This window comes from Ctenocephalides felis, unplaced genomic scaffold (assembly GCF_003426905.1).
Source record: "Ctenocephalides felis isolate EL2017-DRISC unplaced genomic scaffold, ASM342690v1 CF-g0.4_SCAFFOLD_01119, whole genome shotgun sequence".
NCBI classification, from domain to species: Eukaryota; Metazoa; Arthropoda; class Insecta; order Siphonaptera; family Pulicidae; genus Ctenocephalides; species Ctenocephalides felis.
In genome coordinates, this window is record NW_020537273.1 from 1 (window position 1) to 21,011 (window position 21,011).

Here is a 21,011-nt window from a genome sequence, read left to right on the forward strand (position 1 = left end):
ATTTGAACTTCTGACGTGACGCAAGCATCATGGATGATTTCGACGTCATTTGTCGAAGATTTATCAAACCACTTAGCACTTTTACAGTTCTATAATATTTGCTAAGTCCTGGTTACATCTATTAATTAGAGCTTATAATAAATCTAACGTTTGCTGACAATTAACCTTTTAAGTTAATTAGAATACTAACGCGAGTAACAATATACAAAGCTAATACATGAGGCACATTACTTAAAAATATAAATGATTAACAACATATAATTAATATTAAGCGAGAACGCGTTAGTTTCAATAATGAACTAGCTGTAAGTGGAATTCTGTCTTAAGGCAATTAAGGCATCGTGTCTTAAGGCAAATTGCTGGAACTTCCCGTACCAAAATTTTTTTAACGATTAACATTTTTAAAAATTTTACTTCGAAAAAAAAGATTGTGAGAAACTATAAATGGACAAATAATTACTTTTTTTGAAAAAAAAATTTAAATTTTTACTTTTTTAATTTTTTTTTTGAAAAAAAATGATTTTTATTTTGACATTTCGGAAGATCTAAACTTTTTTTCAAAGCAATCGTACTGCCTTAACTGCAAGAAGACAAAATATAAAGCGCGTAAGCGCCGCGTCGCTATCTAACGGATAAACATTGGTACGGAACCCATAGCAATGTAAACAAAATTTATACTTATTGTTAAAATCTCTATAAAATATCTGATAATTTGATGTGCATATGTCTAATGATCATTTTTGACCGCCAAATGGCATTTTTGTTTACTTTTTTCGTTAGATCTCCGAAACCGCTAGACCTGCCCGTATGAAAATTTGATCAATTCTTCATCTGGTCAATACAAGTAAAATGTTTTTTGAATTATTAAAATCGGACGCTCCGTTCTCTTAAAAACTGAGGTACCGTTTTAGCACTTTTTGCCCCATGTCTTCGGAACGAATAGACCTGTCTCCGCCAAAAACTAATCAGCACGTCTTCTTATCAATAAGAATCGAATGTTTTTTGAATTATTCAAATTGCTTCATCCGTGTTCCCGAAATCGTCGACGAAAATTTGTATCCGCACACACATACATACACGCACACACACACACACACACACACACACACACACACACACACACAATACATCCATTTTTTCTAAGGTATGCCAAAATATTTAGAAACCTCTGAAACGTAAAGATATATAAAAATTTTTCATTTTCGATTTTTTGCGATTACTATAACTTACCCTACGGGAAGTTAAAAAGAAAATGTACATTGTTAATGCGAAAATGAATTTATTTCTAAAATAAACCACCATTTTAGTGATTTTCATCTTAGTTTTCATTCGATTATCAATATATGTCATCAATTCTTATTAAGAAATATAATTAACAATCTTTTGTGTTTATCCTAATTTTCAAGCGCATAACTTCAAAGCCGGGAATCTGTTATAACTTTCATTCAATCGCTAATCAACTGATATTATAAAAAATAGTTACTTTGAACCATTCCTTTATCTATGCTTTAACGTTCAACTTTCGAAAAATGATTTTGAATTATATGAAAGTTGCAAACCTTTATTCGAACCATATGAAGCAAGGCGTTCTTTCTGTTGTACCATAAATATATATTATATAAGACCATAAGTATATCATAAATATATATCATACAAGAAAAACATTTTTTATTTATTTAAACGAATGATCAACTGCTGAAACGTTATAAACGAAAATACTACGAGGCAGATTATTCAGTAGTGTTTATTGCTATAGTTATGTATATAGGTTGCCATTAATACATATTTATATGATTTAATAAAAAAAAACTAGAACTTGTTTATAACAATAGTTGTTTATAAAGTCAGTTATATCGCTCTTTTAATAATAAAAATTACTTCTTTTCAATTTGTGGATTTTAAAATTGCGAAATTTGCTCTTGCAACCCCTGTAGTTATTTCTATCACCACCACCAACCTCATTATCACCATCTTCATCTCCGTTATCATATCTACGACCACCAACTTGTCCGCCTCGAAAGCCACCTTTTCCTCCTCGGCTTTCGCGACTCATTCCACCACTCTCACCATTATCACCCCAATCATCACCCGGAATTATCATTTTGATAGCCATTCTAGGAATAATAATTATCTTGATATTCACCAAATTTATTACCAATATTTTTCGATTTTGTGTAGACTTCTTTAGAATTAGTTATATTATCTCGTCTTCTGTAACTATTGAAACCACTACTTGTTGAACTTTGGTCTTGATCTTGGTCATTATCTTCATTTCCATAATTTTGTTTGGACCAATCATTGTAATTCGCTGTTGGTTTAATAAAACTTCGTGCAAGCCCTTTTGCCAACGGCGTCATCCAACGTAATTAATCCAACGAAATTAAATCAATCCATCTCACATAATAAATATAAAAAACGAATAATCAAAGTCATCGGCGTAATGCAGTTGCAAATAAGATGTTATTAATATCGGAAAATGATAATTTATATAATTATTAATTTTAGAAGTTGATAAAAAAAAAATTTCTTGAATTTCACAGCATTCTAGATAATTTCATCGCCTTTCGTGCTAATTATCAAGAAGCAGGACTAGTTTTATGTTCTGTATATGCATTTCAGGAGCTTTTATAAAAGGTGTACTGGAAAAATAAGTTTTCTTTCTTGGCTATCCCGAATTTCACACCTCATTTTGTCTATCGTTTGGTAAAGAAGTCCAAATCTGCAGTTTTTGAAATCCTTTACCTGAAAAATTGAGTCCTAGTTACACATCTATTGATTAGAGATTCGTAATAAATCTAACGTTTGCTGACAATTAACCTTTTAAGATAATTAGAATAGTAACGAAGGGAACAATATACTCGTACGAAGTTAAGAAGATGAAAACTATTAATAATTGACGTATAATTAATATTAACCTAGAACGTGTTAGTTTCATATAATAAAAATAGCAAATATTCATTCTTAATGTGAATATAAGTTTCTAAGATAGACCATCACTTTTAGTAATAGAATATTGTTTTGTTTCGAATCATATTCATTGTTAGGAATGATTTCAAATGCACATAATGATACCTTTTTTAAGCAAATATATTGACATTAGAATGACTTTGGCTTTAAGACTGAATTTATATCAAATTTTGAAAAGCTGAACCTATATAGTGAACTTTGTCTTTATTACCTTCCGGTTGACCATGTTCTGAGAAGTTTCAGCAACAAGTTAGATATATTAGATAGCACAAAGAAGTGCTCCACTATGTGTGAAAGTCAGGCCAAGAGTTCCACTAAGATACACTTCTTGCTCGTTCTTAAAGAAACCTAATAATTACACACGATAAAAAACTGAAACGTACACATATTCCGATATATAAATCGGCATGTACCGAAAATTAACTTATATCTAAAAAGGCCTCTGCCAAAATTTTTAATTTTGAAATTATTATTTGAGTTATTTATATTAATCGATTTTACTAAACATCGCAAATATAATATGCATACATACTAATTATTTATTTATTAATTTATTTATAAATATGTTACAAATATCGTACTAAACTAGCTTATTATCAGTGAATGCTTTAAACTCATCGAAAACTCTTTAATAATAATCGAATGTTTTATGATTAGATAATGGTTTCATTTTTCAAAAAAATATTTTATAAATCAATTATATAAATATTTTTATGAATTAATGAGCTTTATTAGCTTTTCTCTAACTTTTGATAACTGACTGCCATATCCCTTATAAACCAGGCGGGCGAATCGTTTGGTAAATTCAATGGTAAATCAGACTCGGTTCAGAAAATTTGTGAATACAATTATATTATATAACATATAATTTTATATATGAACGTTTATAGAATGGATTTAACTTTTTAGATTTGTCTCGTCGCTGTAGAATTTTGTAACGACATTTTTAAATGTTTGTCAATTTGGCGACATAAATCATCAATTCTAGCATAGAAATTATTTGGATGAAATTTCAAATATTTCTAAATTATCTCCAGCATTATTGTTTTGGATATTTCCAAAAATTTCAATACTTCCGAAAATATTCAATATAAATATTTTGATGCTGTCTAATTTTTTAATAATTTAGCACCATTAACAAATAGTGGTCAATAAAATAGATTATTGTTTGTGTAAGTTTAAAATAATTAAAAAAAAATCTAAATTAAATGAATTTCCAAAATTAGAAACGAATGAAACTAAATATCTATCTAATTACCATGAATTATTATATAATAAATTTGATATGAATAAACAATAATAATTTTGACATGTGACTTACTTATTATTAGTTTCATCATGAGATGAATATTCCTCTTTTATCTAATAAAATAGTTCCTCAATCCATGATCTTGTTTGATTAGCGAAATCAAGCGAAGTCAATTTTGTAACTTAAATAATTTTTATAAAAAGAAAGTGAGAAATTTGAAAAATAAAATTATGATCTGAACTTGATGTTAAAAAAAATTAAATATGCATTGTCACTTGTTTGCGAGTACGAATTCATGGCATACGTAAATTCAGTTGAATCTGAATCCGAATAACAAAAATCCGTTCGCTAATTTTATGTTTTCTCGACGTTTCGAGGCATTCTGAATTGAAGGAGACCAAATTTGGAAAAAGTATGTGTGTGTGTATGTGAACAGATTTTTTGCGGAAAATTGACATTTTCTCAAAAACGGCTGGGCCGATTTCAAAAATTTTAAAAGCCATTCGATGTATCTCGATAATTTTGCGCGACTATCAGCTAAGCTGTTTCTTTGTAAGTAGCAAAAAAGTGAAAGAATTTTCGTCCACGTTTTAGCCCGCAGTTCTGAATCGATTTAAAAATTCAAAAAACCGTTCGAAAGATATTGGTTGGGAATGGTGCTGATTAGTTTTTGGTAAACATCGGCCGTTTCTTGTTATAAAGTGTTAAAAAATATTTTTTTGATGATTTTTATGATTTTTTAGTTTTGATGGTTACATTCTCATCGATGAAAATGAATTATTAAGAGACGAGATTGCTTTATATAATGAATTCGGATTTATATACGAATATACCGATTTTAGTATTTATCAGTCCATATAAATACTAACACATTTAAAATATATGAAAGGAGTTGTTTAATGTTCGAAATAATAATTTGGAGCATCTGAGATTTGAAGCCTTCACTGTCCTCACGAGAAGCTAACACTCTACCTCTAAATTTATTTTTGCATTAAAATTTTGAAAATATTCAAAATTATGTATGATGTTAATATTTAGATATTAAAATTATTAAATATACAATTTATTCATTTATCTATAATCTTTAAGATATTTAAATATGTATAAAAATATTGTGGAGGAGCTGGGATTTGAACCCAGGACTTCCCGCATGCGAAGCGGACACTCTACCCCTGAGTTACACCCCCGTAGTAATAAACTATTATTTTCGCATTTATATTTTCAAAATGTGTCAAAAAATGAATGCAATGCTGTTGCGATTATATGTTTGACATATACACAGTTTTGTTCATGAAATAAAAGATCATTCGAAATACAAATTCGAAACAAAAAATATTCAAAAAAGATTAATTAACTTTATGTTTAAATTAAATACAAAATTATGTTTGAAAAGAAATATTGATATCCAATAATTAAAATGACGTTCAACCTCTGAATAACATACAAACTTCAAACTAAAACGGCCGTGTGAAGCGCCGAAAATTATATTCTGCAATTCCAGAATGGAATCGACCCCTCGAACAAAATCAATGAAAGATGAATCAGTACTGGATTCGGGATTTAGCTCAAATGACGGCCAAGGGCGAATTGGCCGTCATACAAATTCAACACAAATGAGCGCACTTTTAGCTATGGATCACTTGCACGAACTCGAAAGTATCTCAAAAGATGAAGGCCGAATGAAAAAGATGAAAATCCCCGAACCCAAAGCGAAAATGAACATTAATAAACCAGAGGTAGAGGAAAGCAAAAACGATGAGGAGACACCGGTCCGAATTAAAACAGCTATTAGAAATCCCATTACAGGGGAAATGAATTATTTTTAATTGACAATCATAAATTTACAGTGATTATTTTTTCTAATTATGTGTTATAATCATTTATAAAACAATTTTCTAACAGAACTAAATGTTTTTTATTTGTTTAGCTAATTTATCTTATTAATATTTCAAGTAAGATAAGATAAGATAATATTCTTAATAATACAAGTAACTTATATCAGCTACCTGTCAATTTAAGTTTTTTCAAAATTGGTTCAGCCAATTTTAAAGATTTTTCGGATCAAACAGACAGGCAAACAAAAAATATTAAAAATGTTATTTTGGCAAAACAGCAAAAGACGGCAAATCAGTTTTTAAGAGAACGGAGCGTTCAATTTGAATGGTTCAATATAAACATTTCACATGTATTGACGAAATGATTGAATTTTTGGGAAAGTAGGTCCAGCGGTTTCGGAAATTAAAAAAATATGCCATCTGGCAATCAAAAATGATCATTTGACACATGCACATCAAATTATCAGATATCTTATAGAGATTTTAGTGATAAATTTGATTAAGTTCAGTTGAGAAGACTGGGTATGGCTGTGCCACTTTTTTTAATCAGAAATAATTTTAAAATAATAGGTAGCTGAAGAAAAAATAAATTAAATGGTACTGCTACTTAAATACGATGGATTTGTCATAAAATCAAGTAATACAAAAAACGGGCGAGTGTCACAATGGTTGATACCAGAGGGATGGTTGTGACAGGCTTAAAAATATGGTAAAAACAATAGTTACATTGTAACAAACAAAACTTACATTGTCGTTAATAATAATAATCTGCAACACAACACACCATATTCATTTAAATAAAACTTATGAATAAAATATTATATAACAAAACGTAATTTTTTAAACAAAGGTAATAAGAATTTTTTGTGATTTTTTTTCTGTTGAATTTGCCGTTTCTTTTATCTTTCGTATTTTGTTTTAGTTAAGTTAGATTTTTTTGCCTATTTAGTCTTTACCCGAAACTGACAAGAAATATATGTCACAACTGTAAATGTACCCACAAAATTTGTCACTACCGTACTCAATGCACATTTTTGAAAACAAATCATCGTTATGACTGAGCTTCTACGCAACAATTAACTTCTAATATTCACTTTACAGCTAAATAACAAAGAATCGATAGGAATCTAATGTTTTTTGAATCATTTATTCGGTTGAACCGTGTCCCCGAAATCGGGAAATTTGTATCCGAACACACACACACATGCACATTTATCCATTTATCTAATTGTAAGGTGTTCAGAAACTTTTGAAATATTAAGATATATAAACATTTTAATTTTCGATTTTTTAACGATTATTATAACTTGCCCTACGGGAAGCTAAAATATGAGTTTTATTTATTTGTTTGTTCAAAAATGTAGAAAATTCAAATTCAGAGTTTTGTATAAAGTTGTGATCTGATCTTATATTAATACTAGGGTTTGTCGGTTTTTAAAAACCGGTTTTAAAAACCGGTTTTTTGACGAAAATTATGGAATTCGAAAACCGGTTCTTTAGTGAAAAATGTCGGTTTTCACTGTAGAAATGGAAAATGATAAATATATCCAAATAAAGATAGATGAAAGCGTTTTGATTCTTGAAACTATATCGGTTCAATAGCATTTGTAATCTTATCAGTCTGCATGGTTCCCAGAAAGGTTTTGTTGATATTAATTTAGATTTTTATACCAGTGTATCTATTAATATCAATCAGTGTGACTTCTTCTTGAAGAAGTAACTTCCTCTACTCAAACTTAAAAAAATAAAAGTTTTAAACTCTAGAAGTCACAAATTAAAGAACAAAAAACTTAGAATTATTATATCAGGCTTTAAAAATAATTAAGCATAATTTGGTCGCAAGTATGAGAGTATTTTCTATTTCAGAAAATTTTGTGAGTAAACAATAAAGGACACGTCTAAGTAGCAATTCGATAGACGTTCTCAGTTTTTTTAAATCATATTTTATTAAACAAAAAAACAATTAGAATGTTTAAAATTAATTAATTAAAATTGCTCGGAACAGACAATACGCGAGTTTAGCTTAATTGTTTTTAAAACTAAAATTGATATTAACAAGTATGTATCAACATGTATCTAATATTTTTTTAATTTTTTTTTCATTCAATGAATGTTTTTTTATTTAAAATTGTATTATTTTTATTTATTCGAAAACTTTCCTTTCACTATCATAAAAATATTTTCATTCTTATATGTGAAAATGATGCATGAATAACGAATAATTATTTTCAAAGTTATTTAATCAAGATAAACTATTATTTTTTAGTTCTACTAATTAAAATTAAAATAATTTTGTTTATTATCTAGAAAATTGAACAATAAATAAATTCAATCAAATACTGCTCTAAATTACACTAAATTACAGGATATTCGAGCAAAAATTTATTTTCTATATAAAATTCGAAAACCGGTTTTTTAGTAAAATTAAAATTCGAGAACCGGTTTTCTGAAATGTCGGTTTTTGTATAAACCCTAATTAATACTATTAGATGCTTTTAAAAATTAGAACTTTCCACCAATAACTTCTTAAAAGTGCAATTTTCTAAGCATAAAATGTTGGGGTTGAAATTAAAAGACTGGGAATTTTTGGGAATGGGGACAGAGTGTTGAACCTGGATGCTTTTATAGTTTCTTTGTTTATGATGGACTAAGCTCATGTAGTCGTATTGTGAGGTTAGATTGTGAGGAACAATCATTGCAAACAACCGAATATACTACTATGCTAATAAGTTTAATATTGAAAATAATTCTTCGTTAGATTTTTTAAAATTTCAATAATTTATTCAACAGAAAGTTAAGGGGCACAAGTAGTGTAACCGCCTAAAAAAAGGTGATTTTTGGGAATTTATATTAAAAAACTACTTTATCAATAATTTCAAAATTTTAGGAATATATTTATACATGTTTTAAGAATACATGGCAAAATTTTTGAGAAAAAAAAAAAATATTTTTTAAGTTATCGCCGATCTCCAACGGCGTGACAAAAAAAAGGCCCTTAACTGCTGCAGTGATACCGGCATTCTATATGGATGAAAACAAAAAAAAAATTCTCGTTAATCTAGATAATATTGTCTGTAAAATGAACTACGATAAAAAAATAAATAAAAAATTGACAAAATGGCGGCGTTTTTTTAAAAAAAGTCGAATTTTACCCAAAATTTTGGTCGTTTTTCGACTGCCAAAATTCGATTTTTGATCCGATCAAAAAATCGATAGATCATTTTACGGAGAACTATATAAAGAACATGTAACAAAAATTGATAGTGATTAAATCTTTCGTTTTTGAGTAATCACTGCAGCAAATTCGGAAGATGCTGTTTCGAGAAAAACGCGTTTAAAGATAAAATGATCATTGTACTATATGCTATATATATACTTTTTAAATAGCTGTAACTCAAAAACTATTTGAGATATCGATTTGAAATTTTATTATGTTATTTTTAAAGGTGTAATCTACCGAAATATGAAAAAAAAAATTGATTTTTTAGAAATTTCACACTAGTTGTGCCCCTTAATAATTTAAATCGATCCATTATATTTTCAGGTTCTGCACCGTGTTGTCGACGATACGCGATCGTCATGCTGATGTTGTGCAGACCATGGCTCAGGGAGTTCTTGAATTGAAAGACAGGACGGACGCTATCGATCCACCAGTGGAATTATCGATCCAGTACTTCTTGGATCGACTCTACATGTCCAGAATATCTATAAGAATGCTCATAAATCAACACAGTACGTACTTAATATTCAAATGTTTAATTAGGTGTAAGTGGTGTTCTATCGACAAGTTTTTTTGCATAGATTTATTGCCGATCAAAATAATATAATTTTTTAAGACAACATGCTGGGTGTAAATGCATTTAAAGAGATTATCTCCTATGAGATATTTCTTTTTTTTATTTTTTGACATTTCATTTAAGATCGTCTGGCCATTATTTTCAATCTTCTTGTAGGAGATTCCTCGCTGTCGACAAGTTGTATGAACTTCCCGATACGTGTAAATAATTGTCTGAACTAGTGATGTATGGCATAGTGCCTTAAGGAAAATTGCTGGTACTTTCTGTACCAAATATTATTTTTTTTAAAGTTATTCAAAAAAATTTTAAAACTTTGAAGAAGTTCTATTTAAAAAAAATGATTTTTTGTAAACAAAATTTAAACAAAATGTAAACAAAATGTATACTTATTATTAAAATATCTATAAAATGTCTGATAATTGATGTGCATGCATATGTTTGATGATCATTTTCGACGACTAAATTTTTTTACTCGATCTCCGAAACTGCTTGCTTTCCCAAAAATTTAATTAAATCTTTATTTTGTCAATAAAGTAACATGTTTTTTTGAATTATTCAAATGGGAAAGTGTGCCAAAATGTTTAGAAACCTCTGAAACATAAAGATATATAAAAAAAAATATTTTTGATTTTTTTGCGATTACTATGACTTATCCTAAAGGGAATGGGAATATCCTAAAAGTGTAGCTATTATTCCGAACTTTATTGAATTTTTACAACTAAAGCACTTCTCGTAGGCCTCTAATATTTCAGGATGTTTGTTAATTTTGTTAGATCATGAATACCGCATCGCTATGTTAGATTTCCTTAAAAGTAGCAAATAACTTTTTGTACGAAGAAACGGCTTAAAAATTTTGGATCCAAGATGATATGCTTCGAATGGCTTTTAACTTTTCTGAATCGGTTCAGAATTTTTTTGCAAAAACGTAAACGAAAGATTTTACACTTTTCTGGTTCGTTCTATCAGATCGCAAAACTATCACCGCGAGTTCTTTTGAAGTTTCATCGAATGCCGTTTTTAAGAAAACATCGACGATTGGTCTAAACTTGGTTTACAACACAAAAACTCTGCTCATTTTTCCAAACCTTTTTTTTTTCAAATTCAGTTATATTTTAGTATTTTTCTCAAGACCATGAAATCAATAGTCATAAAAAGTTTTATTAAAACCGTATAAAAATATTTCAACAATTAATTACGAAGAACGGACCGGTCAACCTTAATCAAAAACTAATTAGAACGATTTCCGACCAATATCTTTCGAACAGTTTTTGAATTTTTAAAATCGTTTCAGGATTTTTCAGGAGTCTAGATAAGGACTAAGATTGAAAAATCAGTTAACACCGGTTGAAATCCGGATTTTTTAGTGTAAATAAACATCTTCGGGGAGTTAAAAATTAGATTAGCTAATTTGAGTTTGCTTGTGTGAATGTTTTAGTTTTGTGGTTTTTGAAAATGGTGCAATGACGTTAATACAACACTTATTTTTGGATGTGGTTATATGTCTGGGAGCTGCTTCAAATTTTATGTGAATTTAATAGAAAATTCAATGTTAAAAAACAGAAACATATATTTTAAACCAGGTGCAAGGTGCAAGTGGCATTTTGCATTAAGGCAAGTTGCATAAACGTTTAAATAATCTACCTGATAAATAAGATTTTAGAAATCGGTTCAGCCGTTTTTGGGAAATCATGACGAAAATCAAATTTTTGACTCATCACATAGTAACGACTCAACAATATAGTAACGTAAATATATCTAATTATTTTTTTTTTAATTTTTTATTTGGCCTAGCTTACTCTGAGCATTTAGCCACCTACAACATTTTTTATTTTTAGTTACAATTCTAATTTTTATATCATTTTCAATCTATTTTATGTATTCTATTCTATATTTTCTTAATTTTTCTTTTTCTTATTATTTTCTTCAATTCTTGTTCTTTTTCAAATTTCTAATTTTATTTAACTTTCAGCTTCATACCATTTTTTCTTCATTCTTCTTTCAAGTTCCAATATTCCTCTTCTTACTCCTAAATCAATTCAACTGTTCGAATTCTGTTATACCTATTTTTCCTAATTTTTATTCAAATTCTATTTAACAAATACAATTTTTATTTGATTTCAAATTAACTACACATATTACTTGAATAATTCAACAAACATTCGATTGCTGTTGATAAGAAGACGTGCTGATTAGTTTTTGACATTAGCAGGTCTAGCCGTTTCGTTTGGGACAAAAAGTGCCACAAACGGTAACTCAGTTTTTATGAGAACGGAGCGTCCGATTTTAATAATTTAGGAAACAGTTTACTTGTATTGACAAGAGGAAGAATTGATAAAGTTTTCAAGAAGGCAGGTCTACGGTTTCTGAGATCTAGTGAAAAAAAGTAAAAAAAAGATGCCATTTGGCGGTCAAAAATGATCATTAGACATATGCACATCAAATTATCAGATGTTTTATAGAGATTTTAACAATAAATATAAATTTTGTTCACATTCCTATAGGTTTCGTACCAATGTTTACGCGCTTCGATAATTTGTCTCTATGCAGTTAAAGCAGTATGATTGCTTTGAAAAAAAGTTCAGAGTTTCCAAAATATTTCAAAATAAAGAAAACATTTTTTCTCAGTCTTTTTTTTTAAAAAAAAGTAAATTTTTGTCAAAAATTTATAGTTTCTCAAAAATCTAATTTTTTCAAAAGTAATTTTTTTTCAAAAATGTTAATCTTTTTTAAAAAAAAAAAATGGTACGAGAAGCTCCAGCAATTTGCCTTAAGGCACGATGCCATGCGCCCCACTAGTTTATTATATCTAATCTAATTATTTATATTATAACATTCGAATCGAATGTTAAAAATAAAGAACTATTAAACGTTTCATCTTTCTGTTCTCCATGTAAGTGAATGCCTACTGTTGAATTTTCATTGAACCCTCGTTTTTTTTCGCTTCCAGCACTGCTCTTCGGTGGTGGCCGCCGCGAGGGCCGGCACATAGGATGCATCGACCCGGTGTGCGACCCGGCGTCCGTGGTGCGAGATGCGTACGAGAACGCGCGATTCCTCTGCGATCAGTACTATCTGGCGGCACCAGATTTGAAATTAGTTGTGCACAATGGTTGGTCCATCATAACTATCATTCACCCGATCATCTACCCATCTGATGTATAGAGACGAATGAAGGTAAGGCGAACAGATCGCGACACGATTGCTGATACGAGATAACTCGAGGATTCAAACAAAGAAAGATTCACTCTAGAACGGAATTATGTTTTGTTATAACATTTTTCTCCGATTAGTTTGCCAGGGTAATGTTTTGAATTTTTTGAGCGTTTTATGATATACGGGGAGCTAGGGGCTAGCTGTAACAGGGGTAACTAGTTACAGGCGTCTTTCAATAGGATCTTAAACTATTCGCTCTGCATAATATTGTTATAGCTACTAGGGAATGCAATACCGGTATACCGGTATACCGAATTATCGGTAAACCGCCCGATTTTTTGGCGGTATTTTTACCGATATTTACCCCAAAAATACCGTTATTTTCGGTATTTTTACATAAGCGCTATTTGATACATAATACACGAAAGTTTAAATTTCTCGGAACAAATTTATCTTTAAATTCCATAATCGCATAAACAGCTATATCTTCAAGTGATTCTATAGGATAAACAAATGTCAAATATTATCTCAACTCGTCATTAAACTGAATATTTATTGCTTTACTAAGGGCTTCATATCGTGTTACAATAAATAGAATTGGACTGATAGATAATGATGTTTTATTTATCTTATGTAAAAATGTAATGGTTTTTTAAGTGATATTTGCGCCAAAATATTTTATATCATACAGATTACCCCTGCGTAATCTTTATTTTTTTCTAACTTTATGCATAATAATTATGTTAATTACTAAATATTTTTGCTTCTTATTACAATTATAAAATATTATTTTTCGAAAACGTTTTGAAGTTTGAAAATACTATAGAAGCATCACATTGTTTTAAATAACAATACTCAACAATTATAGTAACTTATTATTTATCTTGACAAAGTATCTTCTATATTAGTGTAGAATTTCTTTTTAAATCTTGGAGATTATGCTAATTTAACACATCGGATACAGACAATACAGTTTATTATAATAATGTAATATGATCTTTTATGAGTTTTTGGTCTTTCTTACTCATAAGTTTGTTTTTGGTGAAAAGTACTCAATATACTCGATAGTGATAATGAATTAATTAAATTGTATATAATTTTGTTAAATTATTATTTAAAAAAATTAACCTATTGTTTTATTTTATTGTTTTTATTGTTTAGTTGAATATAGTTGTAGTTGTATATACATTTTTTTATATTTGTACCAGTAACTTTCAATTTTGTTTACGTTTGTATTTGATAATAAAAATACCGGTAGTTTACCGGTATCCCGGTTTTAAAATGAAAAATTACCGAAATACCGGTATTGAAATTTTCCATCCTTATTGCATTCCCTAATAGCTACTATCCCGCAGGCCAACGCAACAAACAGAACTGTGCAGGTCTGTCATTTTTGGCATGTCATTTATAATTCATAAACTACCGGCTGCGTTATTATTATCGACTAATTTTAAATTTTATATATCTTAGGGGGGCGTTCATTAATTACGTCATCGATTTTTTAAGGATTTCTGGACCCTTCCTCGTAGATATTCAAAATTAATTTGTTTTATTTTTTTTATTATATTCTTATTTAAACTTTTGAATTCAATTAATATCTATACATAAACATATATAGAGTTATCGTGTCACGTTTTTCGGGGCCGTTCAAGTATTACGTAAGCACTATAGGGGGCGGGGGGTTATGGATTTGCTTATTTTGGATTGACATAGGGAGTCCGGATGATGATTACGTCATAGGTAGTATTTTTATTTTTTTAACCGAATGGCAACCTTACATTGTCTTTGCCAGTACCAAAAGTTTAAAATAAGTTTGTTATGTTCGTATGATTATAATAATTTTGTTACTCTATGTTGAATACCATATGAGTAAAATCTCTACATCCTAAACCTACTTTCTTATTTTTAAAATTATAATTATAACCTAATAATTACAATATTTAAAAAAACAATACATTAATTGCAAAATGTTTACGTAAGCATGGGGGTAGGAGGTAAGAGCTTTGCTTACTTTGCTGACAGGGAGGATGGGGGGGGGGGTAAATAATTGCAATAAATCTGCTTACGTAGTACTTGAACGATCCCTTCGTCGCAATACTCCTTCGAAACGGTTTGACTGATTTATATCAAATTTTATAATTACTTACAGTATGGCTGAGAATCGGCCAAAATTTATTTTCCATATCCCTAAGTGGTAAGGGTTCCCTTTTTTTATTTTTTGAACCAATATCTTTTATTTTACTTTTTCATACGAGCATAAAATTCACTTTCCTGCCACAAACCCTTATTATAGTCATTTTAGTAATCGAATAATTTTTCATCCCACTTTCATCGTTTCACTGAATTTTGAGTAAGATTTTCATAAGCTTGTCGCTATTAAATTTATCTTTAAAAAAAACTTTTTATAATAAGGGTTGTCCATCCATAACATTTTTTTTAATTGGGATCAAATCTTTGTTTTAATTTTTTATAATGAGTAATTCAAAAAAACACTAAATTTTTCCATGATCCTATTTTGTATTGGTCATTTTAGTAATTCAATAATTTTTCATCGTATATCCTCTATTTTGTGAACGTTTTTCATAGGATGTTGATTCAGATTTTCTTCAAAGAACTAGTTTTTTAAAAAACAATAAATTGATCAAGGGTTGCCAACACCTAATACTTACTTTTAATTTTTTGAACCAATTCATTTTACTTTATCTTTTTATAATGCTATTTTATGTATTGAAAAATTCGAACATTCCGCGATTTTCATCTTCCTACCACAATCTCCTATTTTGCAAAAATAATTTCAGTAACTTAATCTTTATTCTTCTTGATAACTAGTTAATTGTGAATATTTCTCAGTTGATTTCTATTAAAATGTTTGTGAGACTGTCAATGCTGAAATGTTTCTATATTTTTCTATTTTTTTCATTTGCATTAGTAATTTATATATTTTTAATATGAACTCAACACAACTCATTAAAAATAATTGAGATTTTTTTATCAGATAAATTATTCAAAATATAAATCTTCAATTCAATAAAATATAATTTATGTGTTAAATTTATTGGTCCTCATATCATTCAATACAAATGATGTGATTTGTACTAGCTCTAAACGCGAAAGCCGGTTTCCATATTATACCGCGTTATAGGAAGATTGACTGTATACTAATTTTATCATTTATTTCACAGATTTAATGGGAAATAGTTAATTAATGCGAAAGTGACCCCTTTTCTTGAAAATCATTTTTACTATAAGTATATGAATTATTTTTTAGCTAAAGGTTAAAATAATTTTATTCATTGATGTTTCATAATTTTTGTAATAAATATCTTATATAATTTTTTGAAATTTATTATTTATTTATTATGAAAAAGCATAAATTTATTTCTTTCAACATTCCGTTTTAGAGTGGATCTTAAGTTTCAAGTGTATCATATTTAGAATTGGTTTAATACTTAAGTGTAGTTAAAATTGCTAAAAAAATACCACATTGATTTTCATGTTTTTTAGACATTGGCATAGAAACACTAAGTTTTAACATTTGTTTAATTGGTAATAATAGTCAAAATATACAAGTATAATTATAAGACGTATTGCAATCAGAACTACAACTGGTTTAGAATATGTTTTTTACTCTATTTTGTTTTTTGACTCACCTTATTCTTTGAATCACCTTATTCTCTATACATTGGATGCGTAAAAATAATTAATCGGGATAAATTAATGGCATGGCTTGAATTTCTAATAATAAAAATTTTCAATAATCTATCTGTCTATTAACATATTTTAGTGGAATCTTATATCATTCATATGTTCATGTTATTGGACTGCATATTGCGTATATAAATTTAAAAGAACATTCCAGATTTAGTTTTTATTTTGTTTTAGTTCAATATTAATTGAACATTGAACGACAAAAATGGCACTTTTATTTAATTTTTTTTAAATCTACTTAGAATTGCACGCTGTTTTCAAATATACCTTCCATTATACCGTAACAGCTCTAGTTTTTGAGTTTTAAGGAACTACCCCAATTAGTCATTTCGGCTATGATTATCGCAGCTTAACGAAAAACTAAGAGTTTTATCTGCTGTTTTCAGTAAGGCTTCGATCTTTAGACGTTGTGTGCATAATCCAGATAGTTTTTGTAACATCTTTGGTTAATATGTTTTCGACAAATACAAAAAACCTATGTCGGACTGCATAAAGACATCGTATTTTAACCACTTTATCTGAATTGCGCAATAAAGATGAAACCTGCGTTCTTCATACTATGTGAAAAAATTGCGTAGTGTGTTTAAGTTATTATCCAGAAGAAAAAAGAAATGTTATAATTTTAATGCCCTCGTCATTTAGAAAAAAACTTCAGAATCACCATGACGATTGTTTCTTCTGTATGGTAAATATCAATTAAATAAATTCAGGCAATAGAAGCAAATAGTCATAAACCACAACCCTTATGGTATTGATGTCTACTTACGATCAACTACAAGAACCCTATCCATGCTAATGATGAACAACCTAGAACATCAACATCTCGTGCCTACCAAGTGATGGATGTAGAAACCAATATTTAAAGAGGCGACAGGAAGGATTAAAAACAGATAAATTTGATGTAATTGGTTTGAATTCATCACCCGCACTCTTATTCAGAACGGTTTTTGATAAATCTTGGAAATTTTAGCGAAGAACAGGGCGAGAGAATCCACCAAGACATCAGGACTTTGGAGGAGCGATATCAAGGAAGGTGGGACATCTACATGATGGTTGACAATTGTTGGAGCTTATGACAAAATCAGTCAGGCCTTGTCCATGATTGAAAATCATATAAAAAGACTTTTGAATGCACAAAATGAAATATGTTGTATTTTTATTGTAATTTGAGGTAAAATTAGCATATTGGCATATCTCAAAAACTAGAGCTGTTAGAAAATTTATGTTACTGTTGTGGAATCAGCGTCCTCGAATTACTTAACAACCATTATATCATTTCAGGAAAAAAATTAGTGTCGCGCAGTGTTATTATAATTATTATAATACACCTTCATCTAAAGTATAAACAATAACTTCAAACTATATATAGGAGAGTGAAAACCTTATATTACTACTGAGGATATTTTTGGAAGCTATCAATTTTTATTCTGTATTTTATTTGTCAGAATTAACTTCAAATTGCAATTAACCCTTTCGTTACGAAAGTGACGTAGGAGTGACGCTGCTGTACGTGCCAGTAAACCACCCAATTATTTGTTGCACAAAATATTTTCAGATTTTCCAATCATTATCCAAAAATTACACCTCTGACAGACTTAAAACCACAATAACAAATAAGAATTCCTAATATTTCAATTTAGATAGTGATAAATATTGAACCTAATTCGTACCCACAGATCGTCAAGCGGATGTCGTCTATAGACGACGCTCTTAGCGAAAGGGTTATGACATGAAGAATAAATTTTAATAGTTTTAAAGAATATAATTATTGTTGTTTACTAATTCTTGTGCAATATAATTGAACTTTTAATGAATAAGCATTTAACATACTTGGCCTTTTATAAAATTTTACTATACCATTTTCTTTGTTGAGAAGAGATGATTATTAATTTTAATAATCCAACTAATTATAGTAAATTGTAGCGCAATAAGTACTAAATAACGGGCATTTATAGTAAATTAGTATGATTTTAATCAACTCATCAATTATGTTCTAAATTTTCATTCAACTAAATTTTCATTTAGTAAATTCATAATTTACAGAATTTCAACTCATCAATTTACTTTTTTTTTTGTAAAAGCAGAGAAGAGATATTTGTTTTTGTTAATTGTGTGTAAATTAACTGTGTTGTTGTCATGCATGTTTACGTTAATGTTTTTAATTAATACATCCATTTAATGTTTACTAACATATGCTTTTTATAAAGACAGTAGATAAAGTCTATTTATTTCGTCGAGAAAACATTTATTTTGAGTAATATTAAGTCCGGTATAAATTAACAGAGTTTTTAAAATATATATATTTTAAAACCACTGCTTTTTACTATGAAATTTTAAAATACTCGGTCATAATTTTTAAAGCAATAATTGACACACTGGATGTCGTCTATAGGCGACACTCGTAGCAAAAGGTTTAAGACGTATACATTTTATATATGTCTAAAAAATATTATTTTAATTAAATCCTATGCAAATTAACAAAATTGTTAGTGTGCAATTGCATTAATTCAGTTGTATTTATTTTCAGTGACATTTGATGTCACAAATCTTAGTCAATTTTGCGGGTAGTCCAGTAGCATAATGTCTACTATCCAACTTGGCAGATAGATATTTCTGATTTTTAGTTATAAAATAGAATTATTAAACTATGCTGAATTGCAAAATAAATATTTATTGTTGCTTATTGATAGAAATGGAACAAGGAGCCGATATCAGAATTGTTTATGTACCAAGTCATTTATACCACATGCTCTTTGAACTATTCAAAAACAGTATGAGGGCGGTAATGGAGTACCACGGAACAGGAGGACACGACGTTCCACCAATTAAGGTTCGCATTGTCAAAGGTCAAGAGGATATTTGTGTAAAGGTAAGGTATAAATTTTGTTGCTTTGACCATTCGACCTTAATAAAATATGAATATATTCGTACTTGTTAGATTTCGGACCAAGGAGGAGGAATTCCAAGATCACAAACAGATCAGTTATTTAAATATATGTATTCCACGGCGCCACAACCACTGCACTCGGATACACAATATTGTTCCTTTAGCTGGTAAGTAGAAAGCTGTTAAAAAACAAATGAAAAATAGAATACAATTGCAAAGGAATTGAATAGAAATTATTGTGGTTAATAGCGTACATAGGTCTGAAAAGGTTTTCAAAAATATAGTACATATTATTAACTTCCAGTAGGGTAAATTGTAGTAATTGCAAAAACATTGAAAATGAATATTTTCGATATCTCTCCATTTGAAATCCTTTTGAACAATTTTGCATACCTTAGAAAAAATGCATGTAAGTATGAGTGTTTGCGTAGTATGTATGCATGTGCGGATACAATCTTTCGTCGTCGATTTAAGGAGCGAGGAACAAATTTGAATAAAAAAAATTTGATTCCTATTGGTGATAAAAAATGTATTTAATCGAATGGTACGAGAAGTTTTAGAGTGCAAGCCAAAAGCTTCAGTGCAAAATTATTGGATTGTTCGGAAAGTAACTTCGTTTTTTATAGTCATTTTGCCACGTAATTTTCGTACATAAACAAATACTTTAATAAATTATTTTTTGACAGTTTGATCGAATCTTTTGTCATATTTCATGTATTAGCATAATTCCGAGATCATAAGTTTTTTGGTCATTATTGGCAGAAACCTGATCAAAGTGCTTTTTGACATGCTGATTTGAGGTAAAGGTTTACCGCCTAAAATTTTTTTAGTACCCGGGATAAATAATGGTCCGATGAGGTTTGGACAATATGGTGAATGTGTCATTGGGTCCCATTCAAGCTACAAAAGCTTTTGGCGATTGACCAAACTTATATGAGATCTTGCGTCGTCTTGATGCAGGACTATAGATTGCTTGTGGTTTAATTCGGACCTTTTCTATTGAAGTGTATCATTTAGTTTATCCAGCTGATGATATAAGGCATTCGGATTTACCGTTATGTTATCCTAGAGAAGCTGAAAAATGAACAACTCCTTTAAAATATTACCAAGCATACAGCATTACCTTTTTCTGGCCAATTTCAGTTTTGCACCTGTTTTGAGCAGGTTCTTCTTTTTCATATCATGGGCAATTGCGTGTATTGTATTCTTTACATCCCATTTGACATTCCTAGTCACAATTCGCTTCAAAACCTGATAATTTTCAGCACTTTTCAGAGGCGAATCGCGGACGCCACTGAGACGACACACGTTTCTATCTATGAGAACCATACATTGAATTTCGAGGAAAATCCCAAACCTTTTGAGTGGTTATAAACTGTTAAATTTGATAAATTTTATTTTAATGGGATCTCATG

The 21,011-nt window shown here is 29.2% G+C and overlaps 1 non-coding gene and 1 pseudogene across 1 annotated transcript; one reads left to right on the forward strand and one right to left on the reverse strand.

Moving 5' to 3' along the window:
* Window positions 1–5,331: 5,331 nt before the first annotated feature.
* On the reverse strand, window positions 5,332–5,403 carry Trnaa-cgc. Its single transcript has one exon. It is a non-coding gene; the product is annotated as a tRNA-Ala (tRNA).
* Window positions 5,404–6,716: 1,313 nt separating this feature from the next.
* LOC113365567 lies at window positions 6,717–19,763 on the forward strand (annotated as a pseudogene).
* The last annotated feature ends 1,248 nt before the right edge of the window (window positions 19,764–21,011 follow it).